This window comes from Amblyomma mixtum, unplaced genomic scaffold (genome assembly GCF_055824585.1).
Source record: "Amblyomma mixtum isolate Tamu unplaced genomic scaffold, ASM5582458v1 scaffold_19, whole genome shotgun sequence".
Taxonomy (NCBI): domain Eukaryota; kingdom Metazoa; phylum Arthropoda; class Arachnida; order Ixodida; family Ixodidae; genus Amblyomma; species Amblyomma mixtum.
This window is the reverse complement of record NW_028317716.1, coordinates 901,261-924,859: the sequence shown is the minus strand read 5'-3', so window position 1 is coordinate 924,859 and position 23,599 is coordinate 901,261. Positions and strand designations below refer to the sequence as shown.

At 50.5% G+C, this 23,599-nt stretch overlaps 1 protein-coding gene and 1 pseudogene across 1 annotated transcript in view; both read right to left on the bottom strand.

Annotated features, from left to right (window-relative positions):
• The window catches only part of LOC149324759 (uncharacterized), a 195,863-nt gene that overhangs the window by 105,148 nt on the left and 67,116 nt on the right, over positions 1-23,599 (bottom strand). The window lies entirely within an intron of this gene.
• On the bottom strand, positions 9,169-11,381 carry LOC149324761 (uncharacterized; annotated as a pseudogene).

Below are 23,599 nucleotides of genomic sequence, written 5' to 3'. Positions count from 1 at the left end.
CAGCTGTGCAGAACAGCCAGTTCTTAGAACCAAAACTTTGTTATAACAATTAAAATGGCATCATTGTTATATCGAGGATAGCTAGAGAGAAGTACGGCAGTCTCTAAGGCCTCGCGGAGCAAAGTGGCTTTTTTTTTCGAAATTTTTCAACGAGTCATAAGAGCTAAGACCTGGAGTAGATAGGCACCGTTGTGCACGCAGGAAGACCCAACGTACTGTAGAAAATACAGCAGCATAAGGTTGATTGTGGCAAAAAAGCGAAAGGAACGGGACATTCGCAACAATCATTGCTTATTTTCGTCTTTCCTGCTGCTATATACTTGAAACTAGCGTAATATGTCCATAAACGCGCCCGCGAGAAAATTATATGCCAGCGACTACCGGTGCATTCCCTGAGAAACAAACATATTAAATTTTCACCACGGAAAGGGGACATACTGTCAAGAGGAAACGCACCTTCTTAGTTAAAGGGCGTCGGCCGATCCCCTGGTGACAAAAGCATGACATATTTGAAAGAGAAATGAATCTTTGGTGTTCAAATCATAAAACATTTAACTGTACTTTTAAAAGTACGCTGGGCGCTAATGAATTAACTATATGAATTCGCTCCATTCACAGTAAAAAAAATCAATAGAATTGCCTCCGTAAGGCTTTATTATCAGCCGGATTTACAAAGCTTGTTTCGTGGCTTTGCTTAATGAGTTTGCATCGTTCACAGTAAAAACAGAATCTATTGAATCCTGTCGGTAAGACTTCACGATAAGCCAAATTGTATAGATTGAACAGTATCATCCCTATGCATATTTGCTCTGCTCGCGGTAAAATGTCATATCAAACTGCACGTCACTAGGTTAGAAATAATTCGTCGCAAACACATAGTTCCAAAGGCACCGTTTAGTCAATGACTGATCTCGAGGAAGAATTTGGCAGAACTCAGCGGCTTATATATATACGTCTACTTTCTTCAGTAAAAAACCACCTTAGTGCTGTTCCGATTACTTGAAACCTCCTAGCACGAGATCAAGAAACCATACAAGTATCTCTGAACGAGCATTTTTTCCACGATGAACGAAAAAAATCTCATCAGCTCTTACTGTTTACAGATGAGCACGAATAAAAGAAGCCTTGCTTATCGCCGCTAATATTGCGTTCTTCACTTTTCAAGTTTTTGTTGATTTGCAACTGCATGAATTGCATCCTCCTTTTTTCTTCGCGAAAATAAAGAACTCGCTTTTTTTCCTCAACGTCCTGTATGAAGCACAAACCCTGCTCACGTGTTCCGCCACGAACGGTGTTTGTCGCCCAAGCACACGACACACTACGGGAGAATAATTCGGTGCAAGATTAGCAGACACTTTTGATATTTCCTAGGTAATCTTTCCTGCATAGAAAACACTTTTACCACGGCGTTGAGGCCCGTCCTAGGGGCAGAAGTTGGGTGGAACGCTGATGCTGGGAAAGCTGCGTGTCACCCTTCCGTCGCGATTGCAGCGGGGCGAGGGTGCATTTCACAAGAAATGACATGGCGGAGCTGCGCCTAATCCCTTTAAAGTGCACGAAAGGCAACCGACATTTTTCTGACAATGTATTTGCCAGGCGCTACAACCGAATTCTGCCCCCCCCCCCCCCCCCAAAAAAAAAAAAAGCAGGTATCCCCTGAATTGTAGGGACCCCTTCCATTTCAAAGAAAAGCTGACTTACAGGGTTCTGAAAATTAAGGGTCATGGCCACACAGATTCGCTCGTGTACCCAGCCCGCCCCGGCCTCTAACCATAACATGCATTCTCAACCTCAAGTCTTATTGTGTAGGGATTAGGCGCATTAAGTACAGCGCTGCCAATGTATACTGCGTGAAAGGCATGTCCAAAGGCTGGTCAACCACATCTGTGGCTAGATGAGAAGCCTACACTGCTCTTGACAATTCTCGAAAGCAAGCCCAAGAAGCTATTGTAGAGGGGTTTATGATTGGCGGACATCGGCGCATTCCTTTCCCGACGAGCGAATCCGTAGTTGTCACTCGAAGGCGCTGAGATAAAGAGGCCTGTTAATAATATTTATGTTCCTAACGTGTTTCTTGTATTTGGTAGTATCGCTATAAAAAAATTAAAAATGTTGTTTGTTAAATTCAGTATTAATACCTTCACCGCTTTCAAGTTTTTGCAACAGAGCACCTTTAAGGCCGAAAAGTCAACTTCGCAATATGCTGAAAATTGCCATACCATGTTGGCAAGGTGCCACTTTGGGGATTTGGCCGTTATGTGCACGCTCGCTTCTTTACGCTGAGCAGATGTGTGCGCGCTACCTATAGCGCCAAGCGCGCAGTTGATAGTCGATCCCCGACTCCAGCACGCTGAACCAGCCGTTGTCTTCTCAAGGAGGGAGGTGCGTACGAGGACCATGTTGATGGAAATGCCAGCACTGCTCCTAATTGACCGATTTCACCAGCAGTTACGCTACGCCACCCGCGCCGCGATGCACTTTGGGACTTCAGGTACTCCGGCCGGTGGCCGCGTCGGAGAGCTGCGTGGTGCACGCACGAGCAGCACCCTTGTTTGCGCCGCCACACGATGTTTTTCTGCATGAATGCTGGATTTGCGGGACAAGTGTGTTGACCAGAGTGGTGTCATGAGCTCCGACAATTACGCGAAGCAAAGGGCGCGAAGCAGAGGTAGAGGAGAAAAAGTCCCCAAGACATTGCCTACAAGCTGTTCACGAGAGGCAGCTGAAGAAGTCCTGTTCAGTACATTCATGATGTAAAAATAGCGCACAAAGAACACAAGGGATGGAAAGGAAACGACGCAGACAAGCGCTATCTCGCAAATGAGGTTTATTGCTGACCCGCGCATTATGCGGTAGTCAATTTAAAAACATAAAAACAAAAACAACCACACGCAGTCTCTCCTCGAAAGACCAAGTCAGAGGGAAAACAAAATAGAATTGAAGCATCAGGTACATTTAGTACATTTACATTTAGTGCATTTACATCAAGTACATTTAGCTGTATTGTACCTGTTGATTAGTGGACATTGACAAATGGCAAATTTTTAGGTTCTGCAGCTGTATGAAATGCGTTTTACGCACCGCTCAGCTTTGAGGCAGTGCGAACCCAGCATCAGTGGTGCAGGAAACCTAAAAGTTTTGTAAATGCAGTAGCAGTAGTTTTATTCAAAAAAAATAAAAAAGAAGGAAAATATTCTTGCTAGACCCAGCATCTTCTATCTCTACTGGAAGCTCCTGAGCTGGGAAGCGGAAATAAAGGGATAGCAAGCAGACTGTAGAAATGAAATCAAAGAGATGAGGGCACAGCCACAAAAAATAGTGCGGAGAGAGTTCAGGAGCTAGATACAAGTATTCTATTTACAAATTCATTTAAATGCCGCAGAATTCGAATTCATGAAGTGCTCAACAAAGGGGGTCGTCTCTATCACCATCTTCTCGGATGTTTAGTGAGTGGAATTACAGTGTTTGAGGCACCAGTCCGAGAGTACCCATTGCAGACATTGTGCTCTGTGCTGCCTGTGAGCAACTGAGGGTGAGTGACCGCTTTTTCACAGTTCTCACTGCATCTAATTTTCTTAGTGCAATTTACCACACACCTGTAAAAGAAGTTAATGAGTCCTCTAAAAAATTGCTGACGATTGTGTTACTTCCTAATGTGAAATTTGAGATCAGCTCGTAAGCTCTTGCAGCTTTTCGATAGATTCAGGCAAAGAATTAGAGCAAGACAATCACAATCACAAGCGTACAATCACATAAAAATTATTTTTCACATATTCGTTCATTAAGAAATACTCCACTAACAATTCTAGATTGTCAGAAGGAAGCTTTGTCGCCTGGGAAATAGATGGATATATGCTCGACTTGCTGCACTAATGCCAGATTCTCAAAGGCGAGGTCTATGAAAGTATTTCGTGAGGTTGCCACAGTCATGGGAGGCGTTACGAGCAAGAGGAACTGGATGTTCTCCCGCATAAATGGTAAGAAATTCCTGTTTGTGTTGATATCTACATCACTCCCCACCAACCTTACCACCCTGGCAGGTGCCGGTCAATGGTTGATCGCGAGAGTTGGCTCACTGTTGTCAGCGCTAACGGGTGCAGGCCACATCTCTCTCTCATGACCCCACGTACCTATAAGCGCGATTCAGGCGTTCACTGACCTATGGAGCCAGTTATGAGCACTTCCTTTATGTGAAATGACCGGAGTTTAAAACGTTGTCAAAGCCAACACCGATGAATACAATAAACGCCTATGGCCTACGGCTTCAGCGACGCGTTTCTGGCAGAACGTTGTCAATGCCAACGCATGCAACGCACATCTGTCACTGCCACCACGGAGCTTAAAGCATGATTGAGGTGTCCACTGTTCCAAGATGGCAGTTACGCGCCTTCCCTCTAGCCATCGCGGTGGCTTAGTGGTTAAGGCGCTCGTCTACCGAGCCCGAGTACGCGGGTTCGTACCGGACCGCGGCGGCCGCATTTCGATGCGGGTGGAACGCAAAAGGCGGCCGGGTGCTGTGCGATGTCAGCGCACGTTAATGATAACGAGGTGGTCGAAATTATTGAAGCCCGTAAGGCAGCATTACCCAGGGAGAAGATACAGAACATTTTTCAATAGAGGTCACACCTATGAAGCGCGGGGAGAGGATCCTAGTCGAGCTTAATGATATATTCACTACCACGCAAGAAGAGACATAACAGCAAAGAAATCATTAGAGTGGTGATCGGCCTGATAAAACAAAACCACCTTGTGATTCTAGGAGATTTCAATGCTCTGTACAAAGAGTGGGGTTACAAGATGAATACAAAGAAAAGAAAAACCATCTTAGATGGAGTGGACACGCACGGGCTGGAAATTGTTACCGATAGCAGATATCCTACCAGGGTCGGAAACAGCGTTTCAAGAGACACTAGCCCCGACTTGACCATCATAGGAAATATCCTAGACTACGAATGGTCTAACACCGAACAGGAGTTCGGAAGTGACCACTACATAATTCAAACGCCAATTAAACATACAAAGTTCCGCATAATCCAGAAAAAGACAAATATCACACATTGTAAAAAATTCTGAGAACAGTTGGAGAATGAAGCCGGAGGAACTGCAATAACGGACATCGAAAAGTGGACCAAACGACTACAGGAGATCCACAGAGAGAATACTACGGAGCTAGCGGTTAACGATGAATTTCCACGTGCGGATAAACGATTGCTACATCTTTTGGAGGCTCGTTGGAGGCTGAAGAAAAGATGGAAGAAACAAAAAAATAACAGGAAATTGAGACTAAGAATAGCTCAAATCAGTAAGGAGATATACGACAACACCGCAAACTTACTTAGAGATAATTGGCACCAAATTTGCAATAAACTAAACGGCAACTTGGGTTGCGCTAAAACATGGGTGCTGCTCAGGCACCTCATATACTCGACAAAATCAAAGAGAGAAAACAGCAAAACGATAGAACGTATCACGCACAATTTTCAGGGAACGGACGCCCAGATTACAGATTTTTGGTCCAGGTACGTCGGAAGCACGCAGGTGCCACCCTGCACCATGGTATATTCGGGGACAAGGAACTCGAAGCTGGATGAACCGATAAAAGAGTACGAGGTATACGCGGCTGCCAGGTCATTCACGAGGAACACAACACCGGGAAAAGATCAAGCAACAAATGAAATGTTCAGAAACCTCAGTGATGACCACATCGAAATCCTGACTGGACTAATCAACGAGCACCGGGAAACGGGCACGGTACTGGCGGAGTGGAAATACGCTGAGATTACCGTGGTGCCTAAACCAGGGAAAACACACAGTTTAGAGAACCTTATGCCCATATCACTAATTTCATGCCTTGGTAAACTATACGAGAAAGTGGTCAAGACTCGACTGAGCAACTACATGGAGGACAACGGTCTGTTTCCGGATAGCATTTTCGGGTTCAGAACGGGGCTCTCGACGCAAGACGTGATGCTCCAGTTAAGAGACACGGTACTAAAACAAATATCGGGAACTCGAGAAGGCAGAATCTTGGCTGTAGACCTCAAGGGGCTTTCAACAACATCGGCCTCAACGCCGTTCTCACAGAACTCTCGGCAACAAACTGTGGGGAGAGCATCTTCGCATGCGTAAAGGCCATACTGTCTAACAGAACAGCAACGATCGGCATCAACAACATTAGGTCAGAAAAGACGACGCTAAACAGACGACGCCACAATGATCCATCATCTCACCTTTGCTCTTCAACATAGCAATGAAAAACATCAAAGATGTAGAACATTCAATTTATGCGGACGACATAAGAGTGTGGACGACAAAACGATCGACGGGAAACAAGCAAGAGCTACTGCAAAGAGCGGCGGATGAGATCGGTCAATTTGCTTGATTTAGCGGTGTTAGCAAGAAGTGGCCGGATTCTTCTTGAATAAAGCAAACTGGTTTATTTAAGGATACAAGAATACAAGTTACGGAAACTACAGTAAGAGAACAGTCGTTGACACGTAGGAGGTTCGGCGGATCTGCAGAGTTGGGAGGGCTTTTCCGACGCGTCTCCTTTCGTCGGCGTCTCACGGTCCTCTCTTGGGCCTCGCTCGAAGCATTCGTCGCTTCGTGCTGTTGCGTTCCGGGCCAGCCGAGTGGGACGCGCGCCGGCGTTCTGGGCGAGCCGAGCGGGACGCGCGCCGGCGTTCTGGGCAGAGCGCTAACACAGCCGTTCCAAAAATTGCGCCTGTCCTCTGGCGCGCATTCTGGATACTATTCCTCGGTGTTCAAGGCGCGTTCCTTGTACCTTCTCAGCTGTTCGATGTTCACGGTTTTCTCGTTTAACTTTCCAGGAATGTGAGGGATCCTGCTTATGACAGCCATGTTGGGTCCGGTCAAAGCTGTTATTTCGAACGGGCCCTTCATATCTAGGATCTAATGTAGATCTTGCGCCGATTTTGAGAAGAACGTGATCTCCACAATGGAAATGTGGTGTTTGACGTCTTTCGTTGCAGCGTCTCGTTGTTTCCTCCTGGCTCCTCTCAAGAGAGTTTATGTCCTGGCGCCCCTTGGCCATCTCGTGGAGTCTTTCTGCGGCGTCGATTTCTTCGAAGGTGGTTCCAATGTTCAGTTCTCCGGGCACCTTCGGGTCGCAACCGTGCATGAGATAAAATGGACTTTTGTCGCTGAGGCGGTGCTTTGTGACATTGATACCGAACGTCGCCTTAGGAAGATCCTTTTTTCATGAATCGGAGTTGTTGATGACCTTCCTTAGTACTTGTTTCAGTGTTCCCACCATTCTTTCAATCAGTCCGTTTGACTGCGGCCAGTATGGAGTAGAGTTCACGTGCTGAATTCCAAGTCTGTGGTGAACTTAAGCTGTTCATTTGTTCGCGAAGCCTTTTTCTTTGATCCGTGATGACGATGCTGGGCACGCCGAATCGGGGAATCCAGCGGTTAGTGATAAAACCCAAATAGTGCTTCGAGGAGGTGCTTGGCACTGCTACCGCATCCATGTACCTTGTTGCGTGATCGATGCATACAAGTACATATCCTTCGTTTCCATCCAGGGCGCCCATATGATCGAGAGAAATGACCACATTGGGCTCGCTCGGAATTTCTCTGGGGTTCAGGTACCCCTCGGCTCGCGTCGTTCGTGAGTTTACGACTTGGCAGGTGTGGCATGACTCGATGTAACGGCGGATGTCCCTCGCTATGGACGGCCACCAATACTTGCTTTTCACCAATGTCCTTGTTTTCTCGCTTCCAAGGTGTCCGTTGTCGTCATGAAACACCGCCATGACACTGCTTCGGAGCGCCGCGGGAACCACCACTCTTCTGCAAACGCGTCCTCTTTCGATAGACCTTTTCAGCACAATGCCGTCTTCGACTTCATAGCTGGAGCTTTTCGTTCCCGCTTCGGCACAGAACTTTTGGCATTCGGGGTCACGCTCTTGTTCGCGTATGCGGCTATGCTTGCTCACCATTACGGCGAGGCAGGTGAGGTCGTCACTGGTCACTTCGTTTCCGATTGGTTCAGCTTCCAGCGTTTGTCTCGAGAGAGCATCAGCAGCAGCATTTTGTCGTCCAGGCCGGTGCCTAACGTCCAAGAGGTATTCCGCGAGTTCTAGAGTCCATCGTGCCAACCGGCGGTTCGTCGCTCTCTTCTTCACTAGGTAGGATAGACTGAAGTTGTCTGTGTACACTGTGAGAAAGGCCGACTTCACGTCCAAAACGGTGAAGTACTTCGAGCCGTCTCTCATGATGTCATCGATGGCATCTTCCATAATTGGCATCGGATATGGCGGATTGATGGTCTTCTCGTTCAGTTTTCTGTAGTCGTGAATCATCCATCGAGGAGTGGTCGGATGGTGAGGCTGATCCACCACAATGCCAGGAGCGCTGTACTGGCTATGGCTGGGTCGGATGATCCCTTTGGCTAGGTAGTCGTTGACTTGTTCCTTCATAAAGTGGCGGTCCGCAGGACAAGATCTGTACGGTCTTGATGCGACGGGAATGTCGTCCCTGAGTTCAATACTGTGCTCAACATGCTCACAGAGCCCCAAAGCACCTGTCTTTGTAGTGTATGCTTTATGGTGATGCTTCAAAATTGTGCGGAGCTCATCCTTTTCGTCAGCGTCCGCGTCTCGGGTTATTTTGGATATAGCCTCTTCAACCAGATAAGCGAAATCTTCGTCAGGACCGGGTTATTTCGAGTTCATCCTTACAAATCCGATGTCGTTTGCTGGAGCTTCGTCGAGGATCTTGCGATTGCTGAAGGCTCTTATTAACGTCTCTCCAACACGGTTCGTATCGTGTGCGCCTGGCGCATGAAATGGTGGCTCACTCACCGATGGCTGTACAGGGACCAGAGTGACGTCGTTCGAGGGGTGGAACATGAGGTCGACGTTCACGGCACGGCGCCAATCGAACCCAGAATCAGGTCCATGGCACTTGGCAAGGGAGCGATCACGACCTCTTCGAGACGCACGGTCGATGATACGACGGTCACTTCCAAGCTGGCCACGCGGGCTGGACTGATGCATCGGTCAAGCACTTCTATCTTTTCTGGAGACGTCCAGGGTCGGGGTCCAACGTCGGGTCCAACGGAGCTCCCGTTGAGGGTAGTGGTGGTGATTTCTTTTATTGCTCCCAAAACAGGGGACCAGTCTAAGCACCGGTTGCGCTGGCTTAGAGGAGGTTGACGGGGATCCCTTGGGATGTCGCGGCCTCCACCGCGCGCTGGATAAGCCGGCGTTGGTCTGCCGGCTCGGAAGTACGCAGGAGAGACTCCCACGTCTCTGGGGTGTTTGGGTTGTTTGTGTTGTAATGTGTACAAGTCCACACCATGTGTATGAGAGTGGCTGGAGTTGAGCAGTGTTTGCACATGGGGTCTATCTGTTGCGGAAAGATCTTGCTGTATAAGAGGGGGTATGGAAAACTGCCAGTTTGTAGTTTGCGCCATTGGACGGCCTCGCGTCTTGTTAGATCACGGTGTGCGGAAGGATAGAGACATCTTTCGAGCCGGTAGTGCTGTAGTATGTCCGTGTAAGTGGTGAGTAGAGAAGCACGTGAGATATTAGTGTCAGAGGAAGCAGGGAGGCCGATCATACACTCTGCTCGGCAGCTGAGATCTCGGGCGAGAGTGTGCGCCTGTGCGTTTCCGCTGAGCGACTCGCGGGCTGGGGCCCAAAGAAGTAAGCGAGAGTTGGAAGAGGGTGCAGTAGAAAGGAGAATGTGTAACGCCTGGCAAGAGCTACGGCCAGCATCGTAGTTGAGGATAGCCTGTTGAGAATCACTGATGACGACTTTGGTATTAGGGTCAGCTAGCGCTAGCGCAATGGCAACCTCCTCTCCTGCGGTGACTGTTTCTGCATTGCGAATGCTGCAGGCTGTGTACCAGCTGCGGTGAGGGGCGAGAGCTACCGCCACCGTCGCTGGCTTCGAGGGATGGTAAGAGGCGTCCGTATACGTGACGTCCGGACGTCCGCTGAAGCGTTTCTCGAATTGACGTGCACGGTCGGCCCGTCTCTCGGCATGGTGTTCCGGGTGTATCCGTTTGGGAATGGGAGGGATGCGGAGATTTTGGCGATATTCCGGGGTAAGTTCAGCATAACTTGCGGCCGCTCTCGGCGGGGAGATTCCAACTTGCTGCAGTACCGCTCGGCCAGCGTGTGTGCGTGAGAGCCGCTCGTATTGGGCAGTGAGGGTTGCTTCAATAAGTTCGCTCACGGTATTGGAGATTCCGAGAGCCATGAGCATATGCGTAGCTGTGGACATGGGAAGGCCCAAGGCCGTCTTGTACGCTTTTCGGAGTGACGCCTCTAGCCGGTCGCTTTCGGCACGAGTGAGACGTAGGTAGGGTGCAGAGTAGGTGATGCGTGAGCAGATGAAGGCTTGAACGAGGCGCAGGAGGTTGGACTCTTGCATACCATGATGCTTATTGGAAACTCGCTTAAGGAGGCGTCCGATCTGTACCACCGACTGGTCGATGCGTTGGAGCGTGGTGTTGTTGCTACCGTTGGCATGTAGGTGTAAGCCCAAGATCCTGATGTGATCTGTACGAGGCATCGGGTTACTTACACCTGGAGGTTGATCTCAGGATGTATTTTTGGAGGGCGTCGTCCCGGGGACGGGATGATTATATACTCTGACTTTGTCGCCGAGCAGGTGAGGCCAATTGTCATGAGGTAATCTCCGATCCGTTTGATTGCGGTCTGGAGAGTCTCCTCTATCTGGCCGTCACTGCCGTGCGTGATCCAAAGTGTGAGGTCGTCAGCATAAATGCTGTGGTGCAGGTGAGGGATGTCGGCGAGTAGCTTGGGAAGGCCTATTAGTGCAACGTTAAAAAGCATCGGCGAAAGCACGGAGCCCTGGGGCGTGCCACGGTTTCCTGGAGAGATGATGGAAGGATCTCCCGTGCCGGTGCTTAGTTGTACTGTGCGGTCGGAGAGAAAATCTCGGACGTACGCATACGTGCGATGTCCGACACCGAGAGCCTGAAGTTGTTGAAGGATCGCTTCATGAAGGACGTTGTCGAATGCCTTGGCAACATCGAGGCCGACGATGACTTTCGTGTCCAGTGTACGTTTCATGACCACCTGATGATGGAGAAGAAGCATAATGTCCGTGGCCGCTAAATGAGAGCGGAAGCCGAACATTGTGTCTGGTACTAGATGGTTGTCCTCGAGGTATGTCAAGAGTCTGGTGTGGATTACGTGTTCCATCAGCTTCCCAACGCAGGACGTGAGAGAGATGGGGCGGAGGTTGGCCAAGGTTGGTGGTTTTCCCGGCTTGGGGATGAGGACTAGATTCGCGCATTTCCACTCCTGAGGGATGGTACCGCTGGCCCAACATTCTTGAAGATAGTCGGTAAGAGCATGAATGGATGCGTCGTCCAGGTTCCTAAGCATTCTATTTGAAATGCGGTCGGCACCGGCTGCTGAAGTCGTCTTGAGGCGATTTAGTTCTGCTCGGACCTCCGCAAGAGTGATTGGAGCGTCTAGGCCGGGATTGTCAGCGCCCTGATAGAAGGGGGGGTTGGTTGCTGGTTCGGGGCGGATGTAAGTATTTATAAGCTCTTGTTTGAGCTCATCTGGCGTGCCAGGATACTTTTGGAAGATTCGCTCGAGCTGTTGGCGTGTTTCGAGTTTGCCTCCAGCTGGGTCGAGTAAATGTCGAAGGAGGTTCCACGTGTTACGAGTGTTTGGAGTCTTGTTCATCTGGTCACAAATGTTGTGCCAGCTCTGTCGAGTGAGTTCGATTGCATAGTTCTCGATATTAGTGTGTGCGCGCGCCAGTCTACGTCGGATATCGCGGTCCCATTTCCGAGTGGCAAGTAGAGCTTCGAGCGACTTCTTGCGCTCCCATAGATGGGCGTAGTAGCGGTCGCAGTGGGGAACTGTGTCCTCTAACTCGACGGTTTTTGTGGCGTCGGACACGTTCGAACCGCTGTCTATGCAGACTCTCACCGGTCGGTTTTTGATGAAGCATTTCACGATAGGTAAGGTGCCGACCTTCGATTACAGGAAACAGTTCGCTTGCCTGTTTGTCGGCCCGATACTGAGTGATTCGTTAGTTCTGGATCCTCGGCATCGTTCTGCACGGATCGTGGCTTCTGTTTTCGGCCTTGTGCAATCCCTTGACAGGTGCCCAATGTTGCTGCAGTTGAAGCAGGCTCGGGCTCGCATGGCTCTACCTGGTTCTCGTTGGTCCCGCCACCTTGACTGCTCGCCTGAATCACTGCGTCCGTCGTCCGCCGCCGCTCTGGACTCGTCGCTGCTCCTGCCCTGGTTCCGCTGCCCCAGTGCAGTTTGTCGGAATTGCGCCGTTACTGTCTTACACCGCCTGGTGTCGAGCAGCGCTGTGCGGTCAATCAGTTCGATGACGCTGCTGCAAGTATGTGCAGCGAGGGGATTAGCCCAGGTGTCCTCGTTGATTCCGCTGAGAATCAGCGAAATTCTTTCTTCATTCGCAAGCGGGTAGGGAGACTTGTCAAGAAGAGCATTTTTGGCGTACATATACTCGACGAGTGTCTCCGAACTGCGCAGTCTTCGAGAAGCCTGCAGGTCCAGAAGCTCTTGCATTGTATGCCTCCGGTCGAAACGCGAGGCAAAGGCATACTTCCAGGAGTCCCACGTTTCGTAAGTCATACCGTAAGAGCTGTGGCAGTCTTTCGCAGCTCCTTGCAGCCGAGTTGTCGCCGTCGCGAGCGTCAGTGATGGGGACCAGTGGGCCAACGCAGCAACGCGCTCCACTTGCGAGATCCAAGTCTGCGTTTCGTTGAGCACTACCGTCGTACTCGGGGATGGCGGACGCTGTATCGTTCGTAGACTGGATCAGCACGGGCGAAGCTGGCGCTGACATTCTCGTCAATGCCTCCATCATCTGTAGCTGCGCACAAGCGAACATAGCCACAACTGCGTTCAAGCTTGGCGTACCCTCGGGAGCTGTATCGGCATCGTTTTCCGGTGAGGACTGAGGAGGTGTGCCGGGAACGGTCTGTGCCGGCCGTTGGTTTGGTGCCGCGGTAGGGGCGCGGACTCCCTCATGACGTTGGGAAGCCGTTTCGTGCCCAGTTCGTGTCGGCAGCTGGTGTCGTTGTTGGGCTAGAAGCCTTCGTATTTCGCCAACCTCGGCCCGCAGCATATCGATCGCAGCCGGCGCTTTCGAGTCCGCTTCTCCGTGGTCATCGCCATATGTTCCGCCCTGGCTGGTCGCTGAGTTGGACGTGGTTGCCGGAGCCTGGAGGCGAGCGTTGTCGTCCAGAAGACGAGCCATGAGATCGTCTTTTCGGCCGGTGCACGGAAGCCCGCGGGTTCTCAACTCGTCCGCCAGTCGCTGCTTTTTCAAGGCATTGATAACGTGGCGGTCAGTCGATTTCGCAGGAGACCCGATGAATGCGGACTCAGAGCTCACCGACGGCGTTCTGCTGCGCTCCGCGATGTCCACTCTTTCTTCGTGCACGGGAGGTTCCTCTGCATATCCTGTCCGCTGCGCCATGTTAGCGAGAAGTGGCCGGATTCTTCTTGAATAAAGCAAACTGGTTTATTTAAGGATACAATAATACAAGAAGTTACGGATACTACAGTAAGATAACGGTCGTTGATATGTAGGAGGTTCGGCGGATGTGCAGAGTTGAGAGGGCTTTTCCGACGCGTCTCGTTTCGTCCGCGTCTCGCGGTCCTCTCCTGGGCCTCGCTCGAAGCATTCGTCGCTTCGTGCTGTTGCGTTCCGAGCCAGCCGAGTGGGACGCGTGCCGGCATTCTGGGCGAGCCGAGTGGGACGCGCGCCGGCGTTCTGGGCGAGCCGAGCGGGACGCGCGCCGGCGTTCTGAGCAGAGCGCTAACAGCGGGACGCAGTGCTCCCCAAAAAAAATCAGAATTTATTAGACTTCACAAAAACAAAGAGGACAGGGGAACGATAGAATTAGAAATAGATGGACAACCCGTTAGAAGGACAAATAAGCTTCGCATCTTAGGAATGTGGCTGCAGGAGAAAGCAGGAGCTCTTGGAACACTTAACGAAACAGATATCCAGGATGGTAAGCCGGATTACGAACAAGAGAAAAGGGGTGAAGAAGCGAGATGCATTACGGATCACCTCTGCGCTCATCATACCGAGGATTACGTACGCGCTTCCGTACCCACAACGTAACAAAAAGAAAAGAACAAAATGGAAACATGCATCAGAAAGGCATCATGACCTGCGCCTCGACAGAGAAGCTGATGAACATAGGGGTTAACGGAACCTATGAGGAGCACAGCGAAACAATGCTCAGATTTCAACTGGAAAGACTTAAAAGAAGAGCCGGGGCCGCGCACTACTAATAAAGCTAGGATACCGGGCAGAAGACGAGGGCGAAGACAAGACAGACATTGACCGCCAAATTAGGAGCACTTTCTTGCTTAAACCAGTGCCCAGAAATATGGACCCGAAGAACTACGAAGGAAGACGGGCGGCGAGATCCTCGGAGTTGGAGAGGTTCCTAAAGAAGAAACAGATGGTTTTGTATGTTGACGCGTCCAAGTACAGAACGGAGGAAAACGCTAAAGGAGAAAGTTGGGCTAGTTGGTATCGATCCATCTAAACACGGCGCACAGAAAAACACGCAGAACACAGGGAGAACGGACAGGACAAGAGCGCTCTTGTCCTGTCCGTTCTCCCTGTGTTCTGTGTGTTTTTTCTGTGCGCCGTGTTTAGATGGAGGAAAACGCTAGGGCGGTAGCAGTAGTTTACGCCAAAGGGAAGATAATTACTGGTGCATCAGTGCGCAGAAGGACAACACAAGCAGCGGAAGAGATGGCCATGGCTCTAGCCCTGACTGAAGCCAATCGGGAGGGACTGAGGTACTGGATAGCGACGGATTCTCAGGCTGCAGCGAGGGCATACAGAGATGGAAGTATCGGCCCAAAAGCAGCGAGGATCCTCTTCGAACAAAAACAACACAGACATGGATCAAACAACACAAACACTCAACACACCATCATTTCGGTCCCTGACACTGGGGTTAAGGGAAATCGCATGGTAGACACCGTTGTCCGAGGGTTCACGAACCGGAGGGCGGGTTTGCCGGTCGAACCCTTCAGCACGCCAGAATCTTACGGGGAGCCAATGAAGACGTTGTTGGTAGCGCGCAACAAGTACTCGGCTCCGGCGGATAGTCTTAACAAAGAGCAAGCCAGCACGCTCAGACGACTACAAACATACATCTACCCAAGCAGAGCCACGTTTCATAAAATGTGACCGAACAGATACGGGAAAGAGTGCGTGTGGTGTGGGGCTACGCCACAACATACCACGGCACCTGGGGCTGTGAAGAAATCCCTTTATTACCAAAGATAAATAACCCTAGTCTAGAGTAGTGGGAGGCCCTCCTGACTCACTCCGGCCCGAGCACACAGCTATGCTGGTGACGAGGGCCAAGGCAGCGGCGGAGGCCAACGGGATCCTGGAATAGGGAAGACCCACCACTGAAGCTCCACATCTATCTATCCCCCACCCCCTACTCCCTAACTATTCCTTTTGCACTAATAAATGTTTCCACTACTACTCGTACCCGACCGCGGCGGCCGCATTTCGATGGCGGTGGAACGCAAAAGTCGCCCGGGTGTGCTGTGCAATGTCAGCGCACGTTAATGATTACGAGGTGGTCGAAATTATTGAAGCCAGAGCTACATTACCCGCAAGGGAGCATTACCCGGGCAGCCAGTCATACGCTCTTCCTTCCCTTAAAATGATCGGTGTAAAATGTTGTCAACCAATGAACACAATCAACGCCGACGACCAATGGATTTAGCGCCGCGTTCTGGCACAGCGCTGTCAACGCCTGCAGCCCACATCTATCTCTCTCATCAGCCCACGTACCTAAAAGCGCGATTCAGGCGTCCACTGACCCAGAGAGCCAGTTATGCGCACTTCCTTTCCTTAAAATGATCGGAGTGTAAAACGTTGTCAACGCCAACGCCAATCAACACAGAGAACGCCGACGGCCTATGGCTTCAGCGCCGCGCTTCTGGCAAAGCCTTGTCAGTACCAACGCATGCAGCGCACATCTGTCACTACCGCCACCTAGCTTAAAACATGATTGAGGTGTCCGCTCCTCCAAGAGGGCCATTATGTGCTCTTTCACTCTGGTTCAGGTGTCCACCGAGATGTGTTAGACAGATCCTGCGTCATTTCCTTCCCTCAAAATCAGGGGGGCAATTTGTTGACCTAAAGTGCGGTGAGGCGAAAGCCTTAAGCGCGTTGTTGCTGTTTGAGTCACTGACGAGTTGTTAAGATGTTAAGCATCGCCTCCAAGAGCGGAACGCGACAGCGTCTTGCAACGCTGCCAGGGAGTCCACAGAACGCCATCGCCCGTTCGGCTGTACGCTTTGTTCGTCGGTAAACTGATTTTTGAGGAAAAAAAATGTATCTGTCTCACATTTCTAGGTGGACACCTGAACCTCGACGTAAGGGAAGGGAGGAAGATGGGAGGGAACAAAGACACCATATTTACTAGACGCGCATTTGTTCTTTCCAAACCATCCAGCTGGCATGGCGGAGGGTGGGGTCCAACAATATCCGATATCACTGTCTGCAGTCTACGCGCCAATACCTTCATAAAAATTTTGTAGTCCACATTAGTGAGTGCTATGGGTCGATACGCTGTAACCAATTGTAATTTCTCTATATCATCCGTTTTAGGTATGAGCACTGTATGGGAGATCCCAAAAGACGGAGGCAATACGTTTATTTTATAGGCTTCATTGAAAATTGTACACAGCACTGGGGCAATTTCGTGCTTAAATTCTTTATAAAATGCCGCACTGAATCCATCTGGTCCTGGTGATTTTCCTAGGTTTAACTGATCTATCGCGTGCTCTACCTCGCTGTGCGTTATTGTTAGTTCCATTTTCTTTTTGCTTTCTTCGTCAAGCCGTGGCATTGCACCAAGAAACTGATGCGTAAAGGGCCTTGTACAGTGGAGGCCCGGGAGGGGATGTTTTAAAAAGGGTGAAGAAAATGCAGGTGCCAACAGGAGTAAAGACTTTCTTTTTTAAGTTACATACCGGGACGTTACCAGTTAAAAAGTTTCTAGAGGGAAAGGATTTCGTTTTACCGTGGGGATCGAACTGCTTAATTTGTAAACAGCCTGAAACAATAGACCATGTTTTTTTGCACTGCTGGGAAGGGGTTTATTTTTGGGACGTGTTACAAAGGACCATAAAGAAAGAGCTACCACTTGACGCGCACGGAATTCGCTATTTAAGCACTGATAATGAGGATGGGGCACCTTTTGATCTCATAATGCTCTTGGGCCTCCACTGTATATGGCGCTCCAGAATGGCAGGCTACCATTGTGACAAAGACGCACGACCGGCCCGAATTTATTTTCGGGAAAGCATGGACTGGTTTCTTGCAATCCAAAAAGCAGCTGCAGAGCCTCCCGAGTGGAGACGCTACCCTTCCGTCACGAAGGCTCTTCAGATGAGCTCGAAGGGGACGTGGCGTCTCTTTCGCAGTCTAATCGACCCCTCCCAAACGAGAGGGGAGACGCAAAAGCAGCTCCGGCGGGCTCTGCAAGGGTTCCAAGGTACGACGGCGCAACTTGCGGACACTCTGTGCGACAGATATCTCTGTCGTATGGAGGACCCGCCTGGGCCACAGTACATGTACTCTGGCAGGCCTAATGAAACACTCGATGCCCCTTTTGAGTTGCACGACCTTAAGGCGGCCTTAGCAAAAATGCGCCGGGGTACGGCTCCGGGAAGGGACCACATAACAGTGAACCTGTTGGCGAACCTACCGGACTCAGCCTACCTTCATTTATTAGAATACATCAACCAGATCTGGGACGGGCGTCCACTCCCTCCCGAGTGGAAAACGTCACTTGTGACGTTTATCCCTAAAACAGGTAAGGCCGTGAATACGGACAACCTGAGGCCCATATCACTGACCTCATGTGCGGGCAAGCTTATGGAGACGATGGTACGGGATCGCCTCTCTCCATACCTGGAGAGTAAGGGCTTCTTTGCAGTCACCATGTTCGGGTTTCGCCCTCACATGTCTGCACAGGATGTCCTTCTCCAGCTGCACAGGGATGTAATACAACCCACAACTATGCATCACAATGACAAAGCCATCCTCGCCCTTGATCTGAAAGGGGCTTTCGACAATGTGAAACACGGAAGCATCCTGGCCAACTTGAGTTCTACCGATTGTAGGGCTAGGACCTACGCGTATGTAAGAGATTTCTTGTCTAATCGCCAGGCCTTTCTTCGGATTGAGGGCGAGGAATACGGCCCTTACATGATGGGAACACGGGGTACCCCTCAGGGAGCAGTGTTATCACCGCTCCTGTTCAACATTGCTATGATGCGCCTCCCAAGCCAATTGGCCCGGGTGGAAGGCATTCAACACGCGTTATATGCAGATGATATTACAATTTGGACCACTCAGGGGAGCCTTGGGGACATGGAGGACCGCCTTCAGCAGGCTGCTTCCATAGTCGATGCGTATGCTAATGACTGTGGGCTCCAATGTGCTCCAGCGAAATCAGAGCTTCTGCATGTCAGAGCGAACCCAAAGGATAGGACAGCAATACACATCTCTCTATCAGGAGGTCCTATTAGAGAGGTGGAGGAGCTCCGTATTCTGGGCCTTTTCATTCACCAGAGACTCAGACCGGACTCCACTATTGCGAAACTCAAGAGAGTAGGCGAACAGGTAGGGCGCATGATCCGCCGCGTTTCCAACAAGCGGGGTGGTCTGCGGGGCAGGGACGCGCTTCGGCTCGTCTATGCCTTCGTGACTAGCCGGATCCTCTACGCCGTGCCATATCTCCGCACTACTAAGCAAGACGAGGCGCGAATAGACGCCATCATCCGCAAGGCAACTAAGCGAGCCCTGGATCTCCCGGTGGCTACCTCTAATGCCAAACTCAAGGCATTGGGGGTGCTAAACTCCTACCAGGAGCTGCGGGAGGCCCACCTCGTGAACCAATACACGCGGCTCACGCAGACGGCTCCTGGGCGCCGCCTGCTAAACCGCTTACACATCCAACACGACTGCACTCCAGAGGAGGCGGAGCGTATCCCAGTACTATGGCGCTATATGCTCTGGGTCTCCCCGCTCCCCCGTAACATGGACACCGACATGCATGAAAACAGACGACAAGCGCGGGCTCGGGCTCTTGAGAGACGACACGGCTCCCGACCCGGTGTATATTATGTTGACGTAGCAGGGCCATCGCCCACGGGATTTTACTCGGCCGCTGTCGTTCACCAGGAAATGCACGTTGATGGACTCTCCTTTCGAGCCCCGAATTCAATGCGGGCCGAGGAAGTAGCGATAGCGCTTGCTGCCGCCCACGCCAATTCGAGAATAATCATCACGGACTCCCGAAAAGCATGTGAACATTACTTGGAAGGGGAGATCTCCCCCTTAGCTGCTTGTATTCTACGACGGACTGCCACTGATCCAACACCCAAACGAATCATTTGGGCTCCTGGCCACCAGGGCTTACGAGGTAATGAGGCCGCTGACGCGGCTGCCCGAGCGCTTACTCACCGGGCTCCTCATCCCAGCTCTTCTGGCTCGGAGACTAACCAGCCGCTGCTGCGATTCAGGGAAATATTAACACATTATAGCGACAACCACCGCCTTTTCCCGGCCCCTGCAAAAGGGCTGAGTAAGACGGAGGAGTGAACTTTAAGGCGCCTGCAGACAGGTACTCTACTCTGTCCTGCAATAATAAAACATTACGATCCTAACACGGATGGGCGATGCCCACACTGTGGGGAGACCTGTGATATCTTCCACATGGTGTGGGCATGTACTCAAAATCCCCACCTCCCCCCTTCCCCTACCCCTTCCAGAGAGGCATGGGAGACTGCCCTCCTCAACTGCTCCTCGCTTGAGTCCCAAAGGGCTCTGGTGAAACGGGCGAGAGACGGGGCCTCGTCGTGCGGTGTCCCGGACTAGGGACGCCGACCATGTAGCGGGGCCACTCTGTGGCTCACAAACTCTTTTTCCTAAAATAAAAGTTTTCACCACCACCACCCGAGTGGCTCTCAAGACTAGAGCCGTTGTGTATGTGGCGGGAATTTTAAGCTGACGAAGCCAGTCTCGTGCTGGCTGACCACGACAGTGTCGTATGTATATAGCGTTATGTGTATTTTTGTTGTGCAATGTCATGAGCCAAAGACAGGCAATAAAGAAAAAAAAAAAGCTGGCATGGCGGAGTGGTTAGCGTGCTGGTCTCGCACTCCGCAGACCGTGGTTCGATTCCGTAACTAAAACCATTTGCACACTTGGTTTTATTTATTTTTCCGGTCTGACTAGAAAGGTTAATTAGGCTGACTGGTTAATTAACAAAACTCAGTCCCACTTACATGGAGCATTTTTCCGGTCTGTCTAGAAAGGTTAATTAGGTTGATTGGTTAACTAAACTCAAGAAGAACTCTAGTTTGGGCTAGTTGGTTCATGATTCAACAGGAAAATGGCGCAAAAGACGTGGACAAAAGAGACAAACACAACAGGACCAGCGCCAACCAAGTACAACAAGGAGTCGAAGCCAGTCTTGATACGTTCGGACTTGCCGCCAATACTCAGACTTGAGTATTCTGCAAACACGCCTGACGTGGCCCCAGGATGGCTCCAAAACACCAAAGAGAGAGTGGACTTCCAAGGGAACCAGTTTCCTTTTCAAGCAGTAGGAAACGACTCGGGCCTGGCATGTAGACACGGCGATGAGGTTGACACACACAATGGCTGGTTCGGTGCGAGAGCTTCGAGACAGTAAAGGGCCCAGTGTAGAAGAAATATGCTCAAGAAGAACTCTAGTTTGGGCTAGTTGGTTCATGATTCAACAGGAAAATGGCGCAAAAGACGTGGACAAAAGAGACAAACACAACAGGACCAGCGCCAACCAAGTACAACAAGGAGTCGAAGCCAGTCTTGATACGTTCGGACTTGCCGCCAATACTCAGACTTGAGTATTCTGCAAACACGCCTGACGTGGCCCCAGGATGGCTCCAAAACACCAAAGAGAGAGTGGACTTCCAAGGGAACCAGTTTCCTTTTCAAGCAGTAGGAAACGACTCGGGCCTGGCATGTAGACACGGCGATGAGGTTGACACACACAATGGCTGGTTCGGTGCGAGAGCTTCGAGACAGTAAAGGGCCCAGTGTAGAAGAAATATGCTCAAGAAGAACTCTAGTTTGGGCTAGTTGGTTCATGATTCAACAGGAAAATGGCGCAAAAGACGTGGACAAAAGAGACAAACACAACAGGACCAGCGCCAACCAAGTACAACAAGGAGTCGAAGCCAGTCTTGATACGTTCGGACTTGCCGCCAATACTCAGACTTGAGTATTCTGCAAACACGCCTGACGTGGCCCCAGGATGGCTCCAAAACACCAAAGAGAGAGTGGACTTCCAAGGGAACCAGTTTCCTTTTCAAGCAGTAGGAAACGACTAGGGCCTGGCATGTAGACACGGCGATGAGGTTGACACACACAATGGCTGGTTCGGTGCGAGAGCTTCGAGACAGTAAAGGGCCCAGTGTAGAAGAAATATGCTCAAGAAGAACTCTAGTTTGGGCTAGTTGGTTCATGATTCAACAGGAAAATGGCGCAAAAGACGTGGACAAAAGAGACAAACACAACAGGACCAGCGCCAACCAAGTACAACAAGGAGTCGAAGCCAGTCTTGATACGTTCGGACTTGCCGCCAATACTCAGACTTGAGTATTCTGCAAACACGCCTGACGTGGCCCCAGGATGGCTCCAAAACACCAAAGAGAGAGTGGACTTCCAAGGGAACCAGTTTCCTTTTCAAGCAGTAGGAAACGACTCGGGCCTGGCATGTAGACACGGCGATGAGGTTGACACACACAATGGCTGGTTCGGTGCGAGAGCTTCGAGACAGTAAAGGGCCCAGTGTAGAAGAAATATGCTCAAGAAGAACTCTAGTTTGGGCTAGTTGGTTCATGATTCAACAGGAAAATGGCGCAAAAGACGTGGACAAAAGAGACAAACACAACAGGACCAGCGCCAACCAAGTACAACAAGGAGTCGAAGCCAGTCTTGATACGTTCGGACTTGCCGCCAATACTCAGACTTGAGTATTCTGCAAACACGCCTGACGTGGCCCCAGGATGGCTCCAAAACACCAAAGAGAGAGTGGACTTCCAAGGGAACCAGTTTCCTTTTCAAGCAGTAGGAAACGACTCGGGCCTGGCATGTAGACACGGCGATGAGGTTGACACACACAATGGCTGGTTCGGTGCGAGAGCTTCGAGACAGTAAAGGGCCCAGTGTAGAAGAAATATGCTCAAGAAGAACTCTAGTTTGGGCTAGTTGGTTCATGATTCAACAGGAAAATGGCGCAAAAGACGTGGACAAAAGAGACAAACACAACAGGACCAGCGCCAACCAAGTACAACAAGGAGTCGAAGCCAGTCTTGATACGTTCGGACTTGCCGCCAATACTCAGACTTGAGTATTCTGCAAACACGCCTGACGTGGCCCCAGGATGGCTCCAAAACACCAAAGAGAGAGTGGACTTCCAAGGGAACCAGTTTCCTTTTCAAGCAGTAGGAAACGACTCGGGCCTGGCATGTAGACACGGCGATGAGGTTGACACACACAATGGCTGGTTCGGTGCGAGAGCTTCGAGACAGTAAAGGGCCCAGTGTAGAAGAAATATGCTCAAGAAGAACTCTAGATGAACCAACTAGCCCAAACTAGAGTTCTTCTTGAGCATATTTCTTCTACACTGGGCCCTTTACTGTCTCGAAGCTCTCGCACCGAACCAACCATTGTGTGTGTCAACCTCATCGCCGTGTCTACATGCCAGGCCCGAGTCGTTTCCTACTGCTTGAAAAGGAAACTGGTTCCCTTGGAAGTCCACTCTCTCTTTGGTGTTTTGGAGCCATCCTGGGGCCACGTCAGGCGTGTTTGCAGAATACTCAAGTCTGAGTATTGGCGGCAAGTCCGAACGTATCAAGACTGGCTTCGACTCCTTGTTGTACTTGGTTGGCGCTGGTCCTGTTGTGTTTGTCTCTTTTGTCCACGTCTTTTGCGCCATTTTCCTGTTGAATCATGAACCAACTAGCCCAAACTAGAGTTCTTCTTGAGCATATTTCTTCTACACTGGGCCCTTTACTGTCTCGAAGCTCTCGCACCGAACCAGCCATTGTGTGTGTCAACCTCATCGCCGTGTCTACATGCCAGGCCCGAGTCGTTTCCTACTGCTTGAAAAGGAAACTGGTTCCCTTGGAAGTCCACTCTCTCTTTGGTGTTTTGGAGCCATCCTGGGGCCACGTCAGGCGTGTTTGCAGAATACTCAAGTCTGAGTATTGGCGGCAAGTCCGAACGTATCAAGACTGGCTTCGACTCCTTGTTGTACTTGGTTGGCGCTGGTCCTGTTGTGTTTGTCTCTTTTGTCCACGTCTTTTGCGCCATTTTCCTGTTGAATCATGAACCAACTAGCCCAAACTAGAGTTCTTCTTGAGCATATTTCTTCTACACTGGGCCCTTTACTGTCTCGAAGCTCTCGCACCGAACCAGCCATTGTGTGTGTCAACCTCATCGCCGTGTCTACATGCCAGGCCCGAGTCGTTTCCTACTGCTT